General features: G+C 34.5%; 1 protein-coding gene across 3 annotated transcripts in view; it reads right to left on the bottom strand.

The window, feature by feature from the left end:
- The window catches only part of C3H4orf33 (chromosome 3 C4orf33 homolog), a 134,052-nt gene that overhangs the window by 36,028 nt on the left and 79,295 nt on the right, over positions 1 to 18,729 (bottom strand). The window contains exon 11 of one of the 3 annotated variants that reach the window (XR_006525625.2): positions 1,337 to 2,572. The exons of the other annotated variants lie outside the window; for them this stretch is intronic. The gene's annotated coding sequence lies outside the window, so the exon portion shown is untranslated. Of the gene's footprint in view, positions 1 to 1,336; positions 2,573 to 18,729 lie in introns of those variants that run through there. 3 annotated transcript variants of the gene reach the window in all.

The raw sequence follows: 18,729 nt of genomic DNA, 5'->3' as shown, positions 1-18,729 counted from the left end.
CAAAAGGTAGAAAACATTTGGACAATCGTAAAGAACTTAGCAAGCTGGAAAAAAAACCCCACCAGAGTCTCATCCAGTATTGAAGGTGGCCAAGAACCAAGTCAATTTATGTAACATCATCCCAAAAGGCTTGGTAAGAACTGGCAGCACTATACATTGTAGAAAGTTGAGTAAAGCTCCACCCACATGTTCAGTGCCTCTATTTCACTCTTTAGTTGTCAACTCTTAAGTGTGAGCAAACAACTAAGTATTACAAAACAACACAGAGAGTTTCTATGATGAAATAAAAAAATCAAAAAGGTTAAATAAATGTTGGAGAAGACTGATTTTGCAGGGAGAACAAAACTCCAAAGAAAATTACTATTAATACCTTTAGGGATAAAATAAATAAAATACTGCAACCATGAACAAGAACCAGATAACATTAAAAAAAAAATTCTGAGAACAAAAAGAGGGGTAAATACCTGGAAAATTAGAACTTTATAGTAGAAACAAAAAATTCAAAAAGACAAGTTTGAAGAGAAATTTAGGAAATATTCTAGAAAGTTGGGAAAAAAGAGAAAGAGATTAAGTAAATATAAGAAAATTGCTGGTGTGGTCAAGAAGTTATAATAAAATAAGAGTTCCATAAACAGAGAAAAGAGGAAAAAACCATTTGTAATTTGTATCAGTTTCATGTGGCTGCTGTAACAAAGTACCACAAACTTGGTGGCTTAAAATAACACAAATTTATTCTCTTACAGTTTTGGAGGCCAAGAGACTAAAATCAGTTTCACTGGGCTAATCTCAAGGATTTGGCAGGGCTGGTTCCTTCTGGAGGCTACAGAGAAGAATTCATTTCCTTGCCTTTTTCTGCTTGTAGCAATCACTCTTATTCCTTGGCATGTGGTTCCCTTTCACTATCCTCAAGTGCATTACTCTAATCTCTGCTTCTGTCATCACATGTCCTTCTCTCTGACTCTGACTTCTGCATCTCTCTTATAAGAACCACTATGATTACATCAGGCCCACCCAGATAATCCAGTATAATCTTCCTATCTCAAGATATTTAACTTGATCACATCTGTAAAATCCTTTTTGCCATATAAGGTAACATTCACAGGTTCCAGAGATTAGGACTGGACATCTTGGGGGCAGGGGGCTGTGTGGGTCGGGGTGGGGGGCTGGGGGGGACGCCAGCAGAAGGGACATTATTCAGCCTACAATACCACTGATGAAATAATTCATGAAAATTTCCCATAACTGAAGGATCTGAGTTTCAAAATTAAAAATGTACCTTAATTCCTAGCACTGTGATGAAAACAGGCACAATAAAACACAACGTAGTGAAGTTTTAGATTATCAAAACATATGAAGATTTTATAGGCTACAGTATAAATCATAATGACATAATTCTTCTCAAAACCATAGTGGACATTAGAAGACAGTGGAGGAATACTTCAAATTTTTAAAGGAAATTATTTCCAACCTAGTATCCATAACCAATGAAACTTCTATCTAAATGTCAAGTTAGTAATCTGACAAAGATACTACAAAAAATAAAAATTATAGACCAATATTTCTCTCAGATTAAAAAATCCTAAATGAAATACTAGCAAATCAAATCCAGCAATATATTAATAGGATAAGACATCAAAACCAAGTAGAGTTTATTCCTAGAATGCAAGATGGATTTAACACTTGAAACACAATCAATCTTAATTACCACATCAACAGAATAAACAAGAAAAACAATATAAATATATCAATAGACTCAGAAAAAGCAATGGATAAGATTCAACATCCATTCATGACAAAAACTCTCAGCAAACTAGCAATACAAAAGAACTCTCTCAATCCAATAAAGGGCATCAAAGACAAACTTACAGCTAATATTATACTTAATTGTGAAATATTGAACACATTCCCTCTGAGAACAAGAAGAATGTCCATCATCACCACTCTATCCAGCACTGTTGAGGAGATCCATTCTAAATATTAGGGTGGAAGAAGTAAACGTGACATTGTTTGCAGACGGTATTTTTACATATGTAGAAAATCCAAAATAATCTACAAACTATTTCAATTGAGAAGCACATTGAGCAAGATCACTAGATACAAGGTTCAACACACAAAAATTAATTGTATTTTATATACTAGCAACAAACAATTGGCAAATGAAATTTTTTTAAATACCATTTCCAAAAACATCAAAAAATACAAAATACCTAGGAGTAAATCCAATGGAAGTTGTACAAGATCTCTATATTGAGAACTAAAAACAACGAGAGAAATTAAACAACATCTAAATAAATGGAGTGACATGTTTGTAGATTAGAAGGATAAATGCTGCTAAAATAGGGGCCAGCCAGGTGGTCCAGTGGTTAAGTGTGCACATTCCACTTCGGTGGGTGGCCCGGAGTTCACCAGTTCAGATCCTGGGTGCAGACATGGCACTGCTTGGCACGCCATGCTGTGGTAGGCGTCTCACGTATAAAGTAGAGGAAGATGGGCACGGATGTTAGCTCAGGGCAAGTCTTCCTCAGCAAAAAGTGGAGGATTGGCAGCAGATGTTGGCTCAGGGCTAATCTTCCTCAAAAAAAAAAAAAGAATACTGCTAAAATGTCAAATCTCACGCAAAACGATCTATAGATTTGATTCAATATCAATTACAATCCCTGGCTGTTTTATTGGGGGGGGCTGGCATTCGGTTTTGGTTTTGGGACATTGGCAAGCTGATTTTAAAATTTATTTAAAAATACAGAGGACTTTGAATAGCCAAGGCAACCTTGAAGAATTAAGCTGAAGGACTTATAAATTCAGATATTAAAATTTATTATAAATCTACAGCATCAGGCCATTTTAATGGTCCAAGTATAGGCAAATAGATCAACAGAAAAGAAGAGAGTTCAGAGAGAGACCCACACATACACAGTCATCTGATTTACTCAAAGGCATCACTGCACTTCAGTGGGGCACACGATGGTTTCCTCAGAAAGGAATGCTGTAGCTTGGGGTGTGAAGAGATGGGGGAAAAAATGAACTTTGATCCATTTATTACATTATATTCAAAAAATTAATTTTAACTAGATAGTAGACCTAACTGTTAAATATAAAATGTTTTCTTAAAAAGCTTCTAGTTGCTCAAAGAAAATATAAGACAATATTTTGTGATCCATTCATACAATGTGATATTAAGTAACAAAAAAATGAACTATTGGTAAACATAATAATGTGAATGAATCTCAAAAATATATGGAATGAAAAAACATAAATGCAAAAAAGTACATACTAAATGATTCCATTTTTATGAGGTTTAAGAAGGCAAAATTAATCTGTGTCATAGTAGTCAGAATAGTGGTAACCCCTCATATTGACCAGCGTGGGGCACTAAGAAATCTTTTTGACTAATGGAAATGTTCTATATGTTCATTTGAGTGGTTTATACAGGAACGTATATATGTAAAAAGTCATCAAACTGTACATTTAAGACTTGTGCAACTTTACCTCGATAAAATTTGAAAGGTTTAATTGATATTTCAAGATAGAATACAGACATTTTTAGACATGTAAAATCACAAACTATTTGCTTTCTGTGAAAGCTACTCAAGGAAGTAGTCTACAAAACGAGAATGCTAACCAACAATGGGGCAGATCTGGGATAGAAAAAACAGGGGATCAAACCAAGGAGAGAAGGTGAAGGAATCCACAGCATGATGGTAAATAAATCCCAGAATGTTAATTGTACCCTAGACTTGGAGGGAAAACAGTCCAGATTGGAGCAAGTTCTGCCAGAGATGGCTGCAAAAAAAATTAATTTGATAGAATGCCTGATCATCTGAACATCTAAAGAGGAGATTTAAGCAACTGCAGAGAATTTGAGGTTTAATTAATGAAAGACATATAGAAGAGAGAAAACTGAGTAAGTGAAACAACTATCTTTTTCCAGGAAAACATCATTGTATAGGAAAATTAATGTAAACAGTTTACTACCTAACTTGACTCTCCGAACAACATTTACATGGTTACAATCACGTAATCATTAAATATCTAACCAACTCTAATATAAATTTAAAAGGGGTTAGACAATCAGTTAAGGAGAAAAAGGGTCCCTCCGGGGTGGAGGGAATGGTGGTAAGCACGTCTGGAGACTGATGTTTCGGCAGTAAACCTGGTAGCATATTTCAATTCCTAAAATGATGTGCATGCACAATTTTTATTTAAATAAAATCTTCAAAATTTTTCAAAAAGAGGATGGGAATGATATAAAAGAGACTAAGAGGTGATCAGAGTCAGGAGATGAACTTCGGAAGGACTAATGGTTTGATTGAGTGATAGATTTCTTCTGATCATAGTCTAGATGGACTATCTCAAGGTTTTCAAATTAAGTTTTCAATGTTATCCTCTTGCATTTTAAACCTATCATTTTTCAGAGCAAGACAACCTGTCCTTTAGAAACTCCTCTTTTTTAATGCAAATGCTTTAAATCATTTGTGAGGCATTCTGTCAGCATTTTATGCTTGCTGGGAAAAGAAATTTCCTTCTCTCTTCCTATTATTGTATCTCTCAAAACATTCAGCAGAGAATTTATTACTTATTAAAGCAGATGGCATTCCCTAAGAGTTTTCAGGAATTATAAATAATTACAGGAAAGAGAAGTGCTTCCCTTACCAAAAAGGCAATAATGATGAAATCCACTATTGCATATGCCAGCGAGATCATAGTTTAGAGAGCAAGCACAGTGTTTTAACCTTTATTCTAGCTGATAGAAGATGATGCAGTATTCTATTATCCACAATGACAAGTGATTTATTGGGATACTTTCTTTTCTTCCAAACTGTTTTAAACCATTGTTTTTTTCTCCAATTGCACTGATTTTTCATCTTAGTGCATGCACAGCGTTGTAAACATTTGAGCAGTCATTTTAAAAAAAACCAACGGCAACATTCTCAGCTTCTAGAGATATTGACTTCATTAACATTATACCACAAATGGAGGTTTGCCTTGTTGGATGCCAAAACAACTTTTATTTAGGCAGACTTCTTAATAGCCTTGTCTAAAAGTAAGCAAAGGCTTAGGAAGTTCCTACTAACATTTCCCGAAAAATTTGCTTTCTAAAATCTTGTTTTAGGAAAAACCATGGTAAAGGTTGCCAGATATTCTTGCTAAAAGAGAAAACTATTTTAAAATAGGATTCCCAAACATTGAAAGATGCAGGAAACAGATTAAAGGCTGATGGTGGGACTGTGATGATTTTGTATGTGCCATTTTTCAGACCTGGAATCCTGGTGTGCATTTTTTTGCCCTCAAGGGAGGTGAGATCGTCGGTCTTATGGTAAGTGATGAGAAAATTATCAGACAAGAGGTTTTGCTGAGGTTCTGAAATAAGAACAAAACATTTAAGAATTTTTCCTCCCAATGTTCTTCTCCAACGGAGAGAAAGACTCGTCCTTCAGGCCACTGCTAGAATGGCAGAGGATGATTTAGTTTTCAGGTAGGGAGTTGGTGGGGAGTACTAGAATGCTGAGTCAAAAGGGGCTTTGCAACATTGATATCTTTTTGACAAATTGCCCAGATTTCATGGTTAATGAGCCATTGTTATCTGTGTTCCCTAAATGTACAAAATCAAAATTCTGAAAGACTAAAGACTGCCACTCTAGGTCATTTTTCATTATTGATTGCTGTTTGTAATTGCATTACATAGTAAAATTTAGAACTGTACATGCATGAAATGGGGAAAAAATTTAAAGGAAGAATGTATTATTAAAGATAACCATCATTATAGTTTCAGGTTGCTTTTTATTTTAAAACATATAATCTAGCAAGAAGGAAGTCGAAGTATTGATATCTAAACCTTATATTAGGGAACAAAAGAATTGGATTCTGAAAATTTACTGAGTGTCTTGAGTAAATTACTTAATCCTCATGCATCTAGGGCTTTATCATCTGTCAAAAAACAAAAAGTGGAAAAACTAAGAAACATTAACTCTAAAAATCCTCTAACTCCACAAATTTTGTTTTTATTTTCAAAATATAATTTCCATGGGATATTAATCTATGATATTATTTGTTTAAAATATTCAAAGATTTTATCTATATCTATTTTAATAATTATCTGTTTATTTTAAATTATATTAATCTTTTGATTTACATAGATTTAAAAATCACACTCATAAAGGATATTGGAAAAATTGCTGTGCACAGGCCAGTGTGATAATTTTTTACTTGATATTAAAGTTATATGAAGCTGTCATTAGTTGTTTGAATCAAAATTATGAGATATTTCCTCCATATTAAAAGGTACAGATATAATAAACATCTACCACCTGTTGAAATAGCTTTCTAGGCCCAACACAGAGCCACTCCTACCCAAGGTGCCACATCAGCAAACCGAAACTCAGCTAACTTTCCTGTCCCTGTAAATGCTCCACTTGACCAGAATCACAGCATATCCAGTCAGCCAATCCCCAAACGCCAAGCCAACTCTGGGATCTATACTTATTTTCTTATCCCTTCTCACTCCAATTAAGGTTGACTAGGTGGCCCCAGCCAATGAGATATAGTCTATTTTTCTCTTCCTTCTTCTTTATCCTTTATCCTACAAGAACTTCTTGCCTTCTGCCCCATTTTGCAGTTCTCCAAATGGAGACTGTCCACTGCATAAAGTGTTAAATAAAGTTTGTTTGTATCACTCAAGTTGTCCTCTTTAATCATTTTTAACACACTCAACGTAAGAAAAAAAATTCATTCATCTCCTTCCCTCTCTCAAAATAGCCATTATCCTAAATTTGGTTACCATTTCCAATCATGTTTTTATAATTTTACTACATAAACTCTGTATATGTATATTGTAAGCATCATCTTGTATGTTTCCATTCTTCATAAAATAGTAGCATACTGTACTTACGCTGTATATATACAAGGTTATATTTTTGAGATTATCTACATTGATAATTTGGATATAACCCATAATTTTAATTGGTCTATTCTAATGAATTAATATGACAAAATTTGCTTATTCATTCTCCTCTGGATATGTTATCAAAACCAAAGTGAGTTCACCTCCTGGCAAGTTAAATCAGACTCTCCAGCAGAAATAGTTGTCACACAAAGTAAAGTATATTTGCAGCAAATTGGAGACCATGCAGAATCCTTTCCAAAGTCATGGTGTCCCCAAACAAAGGGAAGCAGGGAGCTTTTATTTGGATAGGGAATGAATATTCAAAAGGGAGAAGTGGGTATTCGCTTGCACAGGCTTAGCTGGAAAACATACTTCCATACACACTGCAAGTTATGGTGAAAAAGCCTAAGCTCCTCCTAGAGAGGAAATCTTAGCATGAAAAATAAGGCAAAGGTCAAAGGTGTAGCTCTGGTGGTGAGGCTTGGTCTGGTTCAGGGTAATTGGTGATTGCATCTCTTAACATAACAAAAGGAAAAAAAAACAATTTGGAAAAACAGTTAAATGCTTCTGAACCCACCGTTGAATTCCTCAAGGCAATTAGTTGGTGACAGATAGACATTTAAGTTGTTTCCAATTTTTAAAACAATGTTTGAATAAACATTCTAATATATATACTGTACATAATAAGGAAGTGTCCCTGGATTATATGTGTAGATATGGGATTATTAAGTTTTACAGTTATGCACGTCTTCAAGTTTACTACATGTGTCTCCAATTGCTCTCCAAATTAATTCTGCTAATTTATATTCTCACCAACAGTGTTCATAGTGTCTTATGACGCACAGAAAATTTTTTATTTAAATTAATCAATCGTTTTTATGTTTTCTGGGTCTTGTTTCAGAAATCCATAACATGAGGTCAAAAATATATTTTCTATATTTTCTTCTTTAAGGATTTTAGTTTCGCATTTCATCTTTGGGTCTTTAATCCATCTGGAATTGATTTTTGTTTATGTTCTAATCTATGGATTCATTTTTGTTTCCATATGAATAACCAATTGACTTAACAAAGTCTGAAGTTAATCTGTAGCTCTACCCTCCTTCAAAAAACACAAAATAAAACAATCCTACACACCATTAAAATGTTCTAAGTTCTATGAAGCTTGCCTTCTGGGGTTATTTGTGGTTGCTTCAACCCAGTGTTACCAGAGATATTATAAGTTGGAATCATGTTTTAGGTTAATTTCTAAATGTAAAAACCACCTGGATAGTATAACGTTGTGCTCCAAATGAATGTGAAGGCAGGCACATATTTGTAAATTCTCAGAGGAAAATTCTGCTACCCCAACTCCCAGCTCAGGCTGAGACAGGTAAGTTGCTTAGGTGCCTCTCTGTGCCAGTGGAGAGATATTGTTCCAGTTCACTGGTGTTGAAATTTTCAATAGTTTTTCATTTTCTTTTTTTTTTTCTTTTTTTTAAGATTGGCACCTGAGTTCAATCTGTTTCCAATCGTCTTTTTTTCTCCCTCTTCTCCCCAAAGTCCCCAGTACATAATTGTATATTCCAGTTGTAGGTCCTTCTGACTCTGCTATGTGGGACATTGCCTTAGCATGGCTTGATGAGTGGTGCTAGGTCCAAATCCAGGATCCAAAATGGCAAAACTCTGGGCCACTGAAGCAGAGCACACAAACTTAACCACTGAGCCACGTGGCCGGCCCCTCATTTTATTTTCTATTTCATTTTCAACTCTCTCATTCATATGGATCCACAGCATCATTTCCTATCCCTACAGGACCACTAAATTCCAAAATTCTTGATAACTGAGAGAGAGAACCAAACCCCACTCCCATCCCCACCTCCCAAGGTAGCTGCCACATCAGCTTTTGCTCTGGGGTTTTGTTTCCTCCTCATTTATGTCCCTTGGGATTTTACATATTCTCTTGTGAGCATTTAAATGGATAGTTGTTATCTAGTATTTCTAGGTTTTTAAAAACTGAAGGTGGTTCAGGTTATCTAATCCCCACTATCCAGAAAATGAAGCTCTTTAAGTTGTTTTAATATAAGTCAATATTGGATATTAAATGTTTAATATTTAATTCAATGATGGAAAGGATAATTTTAAGATTGCTAAAAATGAAACCAAATCTGTCATATATGATTCAGTGAGACATTTTTATATTAATGTCACATTCAAAATGGTTTTAGCTCTTTCTTGGCTCTTTTTAAAGGTTTTTTCCAGAGGGCAAAGATGAAGAATTTGGTTGCTTTCAGAGCTCTATTATCTAACTCATGCAATTTATTAATGTATTTAAATTTATATGAATATTAATTATGATGAACTCATCTTGTCTTACATTTTCTTGATTTTTTATTGGAACACTATGTGTCATGATCTACAAGCTTTCCCACTATTCCCCCATACCTAACCTTACGCCCCAGTTAAGCAAACTGGAGGGCATTTTCCATTCAAATGCGAAACATTTTTCTGCCTCTGAACCTTTGCTTTTGCTTTAAACCATCCATATGCCATTCCCCACTCCTCACATCAGACTCTCAAACTCTACCTGTGCTGTAAGGCCTCTTTCTGTCTATCATTTTCATGAAAGCACTCTTTACTGCCCCAAATATGATATCCAGTCTCTTTCTACATAATCCTTGCAGTCCTTATCATATTATATCTTGATTTAATATTTCATCAGGGTTTTAAATTTTGTTTTAGTTTAGAAAATAAGAGTCTCTATCTTTTTTTCTTATATCCCATGAAACACTTTGGGAATTTGTCAAAAGTCAATAAATACTCATTGCATTTCAGCATAAATAAAAGCTTCTTTGCAGTTCAAATTAATGATTTTAAATAATTATAAGTAGTGTCATTATTTAAAACATAAACTCTGAAAGGAAAGATTTTTAAATGTTACATGCTACATAAAAGGTATGACAAAACATAGAATAAATCTCTCTGGGTTCCTACAAAAAGGAAGGTTTAGACTAGATGACTCCCAAAGTCTCTTCCATCTAGAATACGCTAATATTCTTCACCAATTTCATATACATTTTCATGTATATTTCGGTCAGAGGACATAGGTGGTCACTGGGTCAGGGTCAGGAATTGAACTCACCAAGGAACTGCATGTTCTGGGAACACAGCTAGGATGAAGTGCAACTGGACGCTCCCTTCCCTCCACGCATCACTGGAAGCCATGAAGTAGAAGCAAATAAAAGACAAACAGAAAACACTGGAAACAGAAGGAGAAACTCCTTCCTCCTACAATGTCTGTCCATTGCCCTCTATTGTCTTAGCTCAACATTGTGCTTGTTGAAAATGAGAAATGATTACAAGATCCAATTCCATTATCACCAAGCAGGCAATGAAGGGTGGATTTGAAGCTGAGAGGCAATAAATTAATGATTGGCACAATGAGGAATATAAATTTCATTGTACACGTTATCCTCAATTTAGGAAAAGGTTTCCTAAAATTTAAAAGATGGATAGTCATGATATGAGGAGGTAAATTTGGATTAAAAAAATTTGTACAATTCTTTCAAACACCAAAGTACTAGTTAATGAACTACAATTTCAGTATATTAAATTGTAGTGAAGCAGCTCAGTGCATCAAATGATTTTAACTTACTCTATAATTTTGCAATTGGAGAATACATTTCACCTTTCCAAATCTGTTGCAGTTTGATATCAAGGTCTACTTTTAATAAAGATCATTAGTTACTCACTGGGGAAAAAAAGATAGACTTATGACTTAAAATGAAACAACATCTAGGGGTTGGCACATTATAGAACAATAAACCTTTGACTCTAATCTCTAGGAATTTACTTGAATAAACAGATATAGTATGATAGCATTAAAACATCACCTTCCTCAATTAACAGAATGAAGGTCTGTTCTCCACTACGATTTCCCTAGATCTCATCATTCTCTTAAGAAAAGTTTTTCTGTTATATTTGATAAATATAAAAATCCCTTGTACAGCTTAGGCACATGTCATAGTGGGTAAAAGCATGGGCTTTGAAAAAAGACTGAGTAGGTTTGAATCCTGGCTTTCACACTCATTGTGCAACTTTGGGCAACTTGCTTAACCTCTCTCTTTCTCGGCTTTGTCATTTGTAAAATGGGGACAAAGTACCTGCCTCATAGGATTTTTGTGTGTATTAAATGAGCTAATACATGTAAAGTGCTTAGGACTTTGCCAAGAGCATAATGAGTCAAATAAAATTTCACTGTTTTTCCTACTACCTATACCCTTGAGAACAACTGTCAAACACTCTTGATTGATTATGGTGACTTATGTTAAAAAGAAATGACTAATTTCCCCAAAACTCTCTCATTACCACATCAGAGAATAGAGGGATAAGTTTAAATTGAACTGTCTCTCCCTTTAGAATTCCAGGACGATTTATTTCTTAAAAATGGGAGCAAACATATTTTTTGCACTTGTCCTAATGCCTTGTCAGATAGTCATGACTGATTTATCCCTATCATTCAAGGTTTCAATCTATCAATATGAAATGTATTATGTATATTTATATGTATATATTTCCTACCCAATTGATGCTCAGAAATACCTACTAAATCCCTAGGATAAAATTCCTTAGACTTCTGATTTTAAAGCTTGTTATATGTCTTGTTTCAAGTCACATACAGCAATGCTAAAGAAATGATTCCTATAAAGTCACTTTAAAGAATAGTCTGGTACTGAGAATGAGCTATTGAGCATACATATGGTAGAACATTTTTTTCCTGTCAGCCCTAATACATTCATGTATGCAGTAGTTCAATTCATAATCATTTATTAAAGTGAACATTTGTAGTCTTAAATATTAAGAAAGAAACACACTATTAAACGTTAAAACCCTACTTGCATTTAGCTATGTTTAAAAAAAAATAATCCCAGGAATACTGTAATGAGGTCTAGGTTTAGGAGCAAGCATTGTGCAAGTTAATGTAAGTAATGAACCTTTCATGTGAAATGATGTAGTGTCACAACTCATTTGCATCCCACTTAAAGTGTAATTAAGTTTCTCTGACAGCACGGCTTATGGCTGAAAGAACAGACCTGGCTGCTAAATTAATCCAGAGCCCCTCAGTTAATAACACTCAGCAAAGAAAACTTTATACACTCTTTCATTAAAAGTTCCCAAACTCCCATTTATAGAAGAGTATGACAAGGCAGCCCTGAAGAGAAACCTTTGTATGAAATTGATGGCCTCTCACCAGACACATTTAATCATCAAAAAAATCAGACTTTGATGAATCAGGACATAAGAATATGCCATTTCACTCCAGCTAGGAAGGCTGGTGGTCTGGAGGGGATGACTTCACATTTAAATATCACCATATATTTAAATTACAGTATGTTTTCAAACCTAAATTGAAGTGTTGGTTTATTTTAATATTTATAACAGAACTGACTTACCATAATAAGTGCTCAAAAATAATGGAATTTATTTTTTTATTCATTCTTTCAGCACACAAGTACTTCATATAAGTTTCCAAATGAAGTTATTATTCAATAAATTCTCTTGAGGTTGTTTGGTTTGTTTGTTTGCCATTGTCATTGCTAATTTGTTTTCTTAAGAATATTCACTTTTTGCAATTCCCAGAACTGATTATGACGTTGCCACAAGATTAGAACTACACTGCTATTTAGAACAAGTTTTAACTAAACAAGGATTCAACTTATAAATAATCTAATGTTTTCAGAGAGGCCCACAAAAGGTCTAGCAAATTTCTCATGATCAGATTCCACTTCTCTCCAGGGCAACATAAGAATCTTTGCCCAACAATTACGTGTGGCTACTGCTTGGTGTTACTATCCTGTTTTTCTCCTTTTGGCCAACTCAATTCAAAGGGTGATGTGAAAAGAAACACTGTATCTTTAAACTGATGGCCCTAAAAATTGACTATTGTTGCCACCATAAATAAATTGGTTCCTCAGAGAGTCAAAGTGTTGGTAGCTGAAGAAAGAAGACTAGATACATCTCTAACATAGAAGATATTCCTGAATCCTACAAGTGCCCAATAATTTAATAATATAATGCCTAATGGACTTACTCCAGTTCCCTAGACCAATATTATCCAGGGTCTTTCAGGCTAAGTTAGCATTTATTCTGACAGATGACCTGCATGTCATCCCTACCAAGAAAAATGTCATATTTAAGAATAAGATAATATATTAAGTGTAACACTGAGACGTTATAATATTCACCTCCACGTATTTGCGAAGCACTGAAACGTCCCTTGGGCAAAATGTGCAGCAGCTCATTTTCCTAGATCAGTTCTCAGCACTATGCAATGAATTACTGGCATTTTAATAGAAACATTTCATGCTCTTTCCTGATTTTCCAAAGATCTATTTCAGGGAGCAGAAAACTTGCCAGGAAGGATGAGTTGATGGGAAAGAAGCACTCTAACAATTACTTTCTCTTATCATTTATTAAAAGAATCATTATGTAGTAAAACATAAAGAGTAAAAGTTATGCCCAATTAAACGATTTATTTTTGTCATGTTGTTGGAACATTTACAGTTAGTAGCAAAGACTAGCTATTCAACTGAGGCCAAAAGGTGGTGGTACATGGACTTCTATTTGTGAAGTGCCTGTCTTCATGAGCTATAACCCATGTTGTCAGAAAGTAAAGGAACACAGCAAAGTTCCCTTCACAGCTCTAAGCCTAGCTGCTGCCAGTCATGTTCCATAAGCCACTTCAGATTGAAAAGGTTAAATTACTCAATGCAATGGCTTTAGGTCATATTGAAAAAATATTCAAATTTTAAGCGTTAAATACACAGCCATGTTTCTATTTATTCACTAACTACAAAAAAAATGTAAAAGAAAAACATATTATGCATGGCTTTAATTACTTTAGAAATTGTGCATTAATATAATATCAGTTATATTCTTTCTAAAAGATGTTTATATTAAAATTATGTAGCATATATATATATATATTTTTTTTTGAGGAAGATTAGTCCTGAGCTAACAACTGCTGCCAATTCTCTTCTTTTTGCTGAGGAAGACTGGCCCTGAGCTAACATCCATGCCCATCTTCCTCTACTTTATATGCGGGACGCCTGCCACAGCATGGCTTGCCAAGCGGTGCCATGTCTGCACCCAGCATCCGAACTGGCAAACCTTGGACTGCCAAAGCGGAATGTGCACACTTAAGCACCACGCCACCAGACCAGCCCCTGTAGCACATATTTTTTACATACATATGTAATTTTTCTTATGTATAAATGTATAGACCTTGCCACAATATTCATCAAGGAGTGAGAAACCATTCTTTCTATGCTAATTAATGATTATATTCCCACCAGCAGTGTACAAGGGTTCCCTTTTCTCCACATCCTCTCCAACACTTGTTATTTCTTTTCTTTTTAGAATAGTCATTCTGACAGGCATGAGGTAATAGCTCATTGTGGTTTTGATTTGCATTTTCCTAATAATTAGTGATGCTGAACATCTTTTCATGTTCCTGTTGGCCATCTGTATTTCTTCTTTGGAAAAATGTCTGTTCAGATCCTCTGCCCATTTTTTTAATGAAGTTGTTTGTTTTTTTTGTTGTTGAGCTGTATGAGTTCTTTATATATTTTGGATATTAACTCCTTATCAGATATATGATATGCAAATATCTCCTCCCAGTTGTTAGGCTGTCTTTTCATTTTGCTAATGGCTTCCTTTGCTATGTAGAAGATTTTTAGTCTGATGTGGTCCCATTTGTTTATTTTTTTCTTTTGCTTCTCTTGCCAGAGGAGACTTGCTATTCAAAAAGATACTGCTAAGGCCAATGTTGAAGAGCATACTGCCTATGTTTTTTTCCAGGAGTTTTACGGTTTCAGGTCCTACATTCAGGTCTTTAATCCATTTTGAGTTGATTTTCGTGTATGGTATAAGCTAATGGTGTATTTTCATTCTTTTGCACATGGCTGTCCAATTTTCCCAACATCACTTATTGAAGAGACTTTCCTTTCTCCATTGTATGTTCTTGGCTCCTTTGTTGAAAATTAACTATCCATAGATTTGTGGGTTTATTTCTGGGCTTTCGATTCTGTTCCATTGATCTCTGTGTCTGTTTTTGTGCCAGTATGATGCTGTTTTGATTACTATAGCTTTGTAGTATCTTTTGAATTCAGGGATAGTGATGCCTCTAGCTTTATTCTTTTTTCTCAAGATTGCTTTGGCTATTTGAGGTCTTTGTTGTTCAATATAAATTTTAGGATTCTTTGTTCTATTTCCATGAAGAATGTATTGAGATTATGATTGCAATTGCATTGAATCTATAGATTGCTTTAGATAATATGGACATTTTAACTATGTCTATTCTTCCAATCCATGAGCGTGGAATATCTCTCCATTTCTTTATATCTTATTCAATTTCTTTCAACAGTGTCCTATCGTTTTCAGTGTATAGGTCTTTCACCTCTTTGTTTAAATTTATTCTGAGATATTTTAATTTTTTTTGTTGTGATTGTAAATGGGATTGTATTCTTGACTTCTCTTTCTGCTAGTTCATTATTAGTATATAGAAATGCAACTGATTTTTGTAAGTTGATTTTGTACCCTGCAATTTTGCTGTAGTTGTTGATTATTTCCATTAGTTTTCTGATGGATTCTTTAGGGTTTTCTATACATAGAAACATGTTATCTGCAAACAGTGAAAGTTTCATTTCTTCCTTTTCAAATTGGATTCCTTTTATTTCTTTTTCTTGCCTAATTACTCTGGCCAAAACCTCCAGAGCTATCTTGAATAGGAGTGGGGTAGTGAGAGTAGGCACCTTTGTCTTCTTTCTATTCTTAGAGGGATGGCTTTTATTAAGTATGATGTTGACTGTGGGTTTGTCATATACAGCCTTTATTATGTTGAGATATTTTTCTTCTATATCCATTTTATTGAGAGTTTTTACCATAAATGGATGTTGGGTCTTGTCAAATGCTTTCTCTGCATCTATTGAGATGATCATGTAATTTTTATTCCTCATTCTGTTAATGCGGTGTATCACATTCATTGATTTGTGGATGTTGGACTATCCCTGCATCCCTGGTATAAATCTCACTTGATCATGGTGTATGATCCTTTTAATGTACTACAGTATTCAGTTTGCCAATATTTTGTTGAGGATTTTTGCATCTATGTTCATCAGCAATATTGGGCTTTAATTTTCCTTCTTTGTGTTGTCCTTGTCTCCTTTTGTTATCAGGGTAATGTTGGCCTCACAGAGTGTGTTAGGAAGCATTCTGTCTTCTTCAATTTTTTTGGAATACTTTGAGAAGGATAGGTATTAAGCCTTCTTTGAATGTTTGGTAGAATTCTCCAGAGAAGCCATCTGGTCCTGGACTTTTATTTTTGGGGAGGTTGTTGATTATTGTTTCAATCTCTTTACTTGTGATCTATCTATTCACATTCTCTGTTTCTTCTTGATTCAGTTTTGGGAGGTTGTATGAGTCTAAGAATTTATCCATTTCTTCTAGGTTATCCAATGTATGGGCAAATAGTTTTTCAAAATATTGTCTTATAATCCTTTGTATTTCTGCAATAGCCATTGTAATTCCTCCTCCTTCATGTCTAATTTTATTTATTTGAGCCTTCTCTTTTTTTCTTGGTTGGTTTGTCAATTTTATTTATCTTCTCAAAGAAACAGTTCTTAGTTTCATTGATGCTTTCTACTGTTTTTTAGTCTCTATTTCATTTATTTGTGCTCTAATTTCTATTATTTCTCTCCTTCTGCTGACTTTGGGCTTGTTTGTTCTTCTTTTCCTAGTTCTGTTAGGTTTACGTTAAGATTGCTTATTTGAGATTTTTCTTGTTTGTTGAGGTGGGCCTGCATTGCTATGCATTTCCCTCTTAGAACCCCTTTTGCTGCATCCCATAAGAGCTGGTATGTTGTATTTTCATTTTCATTTGTATCCAGGTATTTTATATTTCTTCTTTGATTTCTTCATTGATCCAATGGTTGTTCAATAGCATGTTGTTTAGTCTCCGCATATTTCTGACTTTCCCAGCTTTTTTCTTATATTTGATTTCTAGCTTCACAGCATTGTGGTCAGAAAAGATGCTTGATATGACTTTAGTCTTCTTAAATTTATTGAGACTTACCTTGTTTCCTAACATATGGTCTATCTTTGAGAATGTCCCATGTGCACTTAAGAAGAACGTGTATTCTGCTGTTTTTGAACAGAATGCTCTCTCTCTATCTATTAAGTCCATCTGATCAAGTGTTTCATTTAAACCCACTATTTCCCTGTTAACTTTCTGTCTGGATGATCTATTTATTGATGTAAGTGGGGTTTTGAGGTCCCCTACTAGTATTATGTTACTGTTAATTTCTCCCTTTAGGTCTGCTAATAGTTGTTTTATGTACTTTGGTGCTCCTCTGGTAGGTGTATATATATTCATAAATGTTATGTCCTCCTGGTGGAAAGTCCCTTTTATCATTATATACTGCCCCTCTTTGTCTCTCATTGCCTTTTTTATCTTGAAGTCTGCTTTATCTGATATCAGTACAGCAACACCTGCTTTCTTTTGTTCGCCTTTTGCTTGGAGTATTGTATTCCATCCCTTCACTCTGACCCTATGTTTGTCTATAGAGATGAGATGTGTTTCCTGGAGGCAGCATATTGTTGGGTCTTGTTTTTTAATCCCTCCAGCTACTCTGTGTCTTTTAATTGGAGAATTCAACCCATTTACATTTGGAGTGATTATTTATATATGAGGGCTTAATACTGCCATTTGATCTCTTGTTTTCCAGTTGGTCTATATTTCCATTGTTTCTCTTTCTTTGTATTTCTGATTGCCATTTCATTTTGGAGGTTTTCTGTGGAGGTTTTTCAGTTTTCTCTTTTTTTTAATGAATTGTGGCTCTGCTCCAATTTTTTGTTTAGTGGTTACCATGAGGTTTGTACAAAAGATCTCATAGATGAGATAGTCCATTTCTGATGGCCTCTTATTTCCACTAGCCTAAGCAGATTCTATCCCTTTCCTCTTCTCCTTCTGAGTTATTATTGTCACAAATTATTCTGTTTTCTTTTGTGAGTTTGTGACCAGGTTGAAGTGTTTATAGTTACTTTTGATGCTTTACTTCCCTTTATCTTTTAAGTTATAATTATTTGCTTCCCTGTTCTTAAAAAGAGCTGCAGTTTTCTGATTTTTTCTGTTTATCTCCTTGCTCAAAGTGTTGTAGATCTTTGCCTTTTTGTGTCAGGTATGAGAGCATCCTCGATAATTTCTTGTAGGGGAGGTCTAGTGGCAACGAACTCTCTAAACGTTTTTTCTGGGAAAGCTTTCATTTCTTCATGGTATCTGAGGGATAGTTTCACTGGATAGAATATTCTTGGCTGAAAGTTTTTGTCTTTCAGTATTTTGAGTATATCGTTCCATTTTCTCCTGGCCTCTAAGGTTTCTACTGAGAAATCTGCTGAAAGCCTGATAGGAGTTCTTTTATAGGCTATTTTCTTCTGCCTTACTGCTCTTAATATTTTTTCTTTGTCATTTACTTTTGTCAGTTTTACTATTATATGCCTTGGAAAAGGTCTTTTTGAATTGATATAATTAGGAGTTCTATTGGTTTCATCTATTTGTAAGTTTGGTTCATTCCCCATGTTTGGGAAATTCTCGGCTATTATTTCATTGAACAAGCTCTCTGCTCCTTTCTCCCTCTCTTCCTCCTCTGGAATACCTATAATCCTTATGTTGCTTTTCCTAATTGAGTCAAATATATCTCAAAGAATTCCTTCATTTTTTTTAATCTTAGTTCTCTCCCCTCCTCCATTTGAAGCAATTCCATATTTCTATATGTAAACATTAATTCTTTACTCCATAACATCAGCTCTATTTTTAA

This window comes from Equus asinus, chromosome 3 (assembly GCF_041296235.1).
Source record: "Equus asinus isolate D_3611 breed Donkey chromosome 3, EquAss-T2T_v2, whole genome shotgun sequence".
Taxonomy (NCBI): domain Eukaryota; kingdom Metazoa; phylum Chordata; class Mammalia; order Perissodactyla; family Equidae; genus Equus; species Equus asinus.
This window is presented reverse-complemented; position numbering and strand designations above follow the sequence as displayed.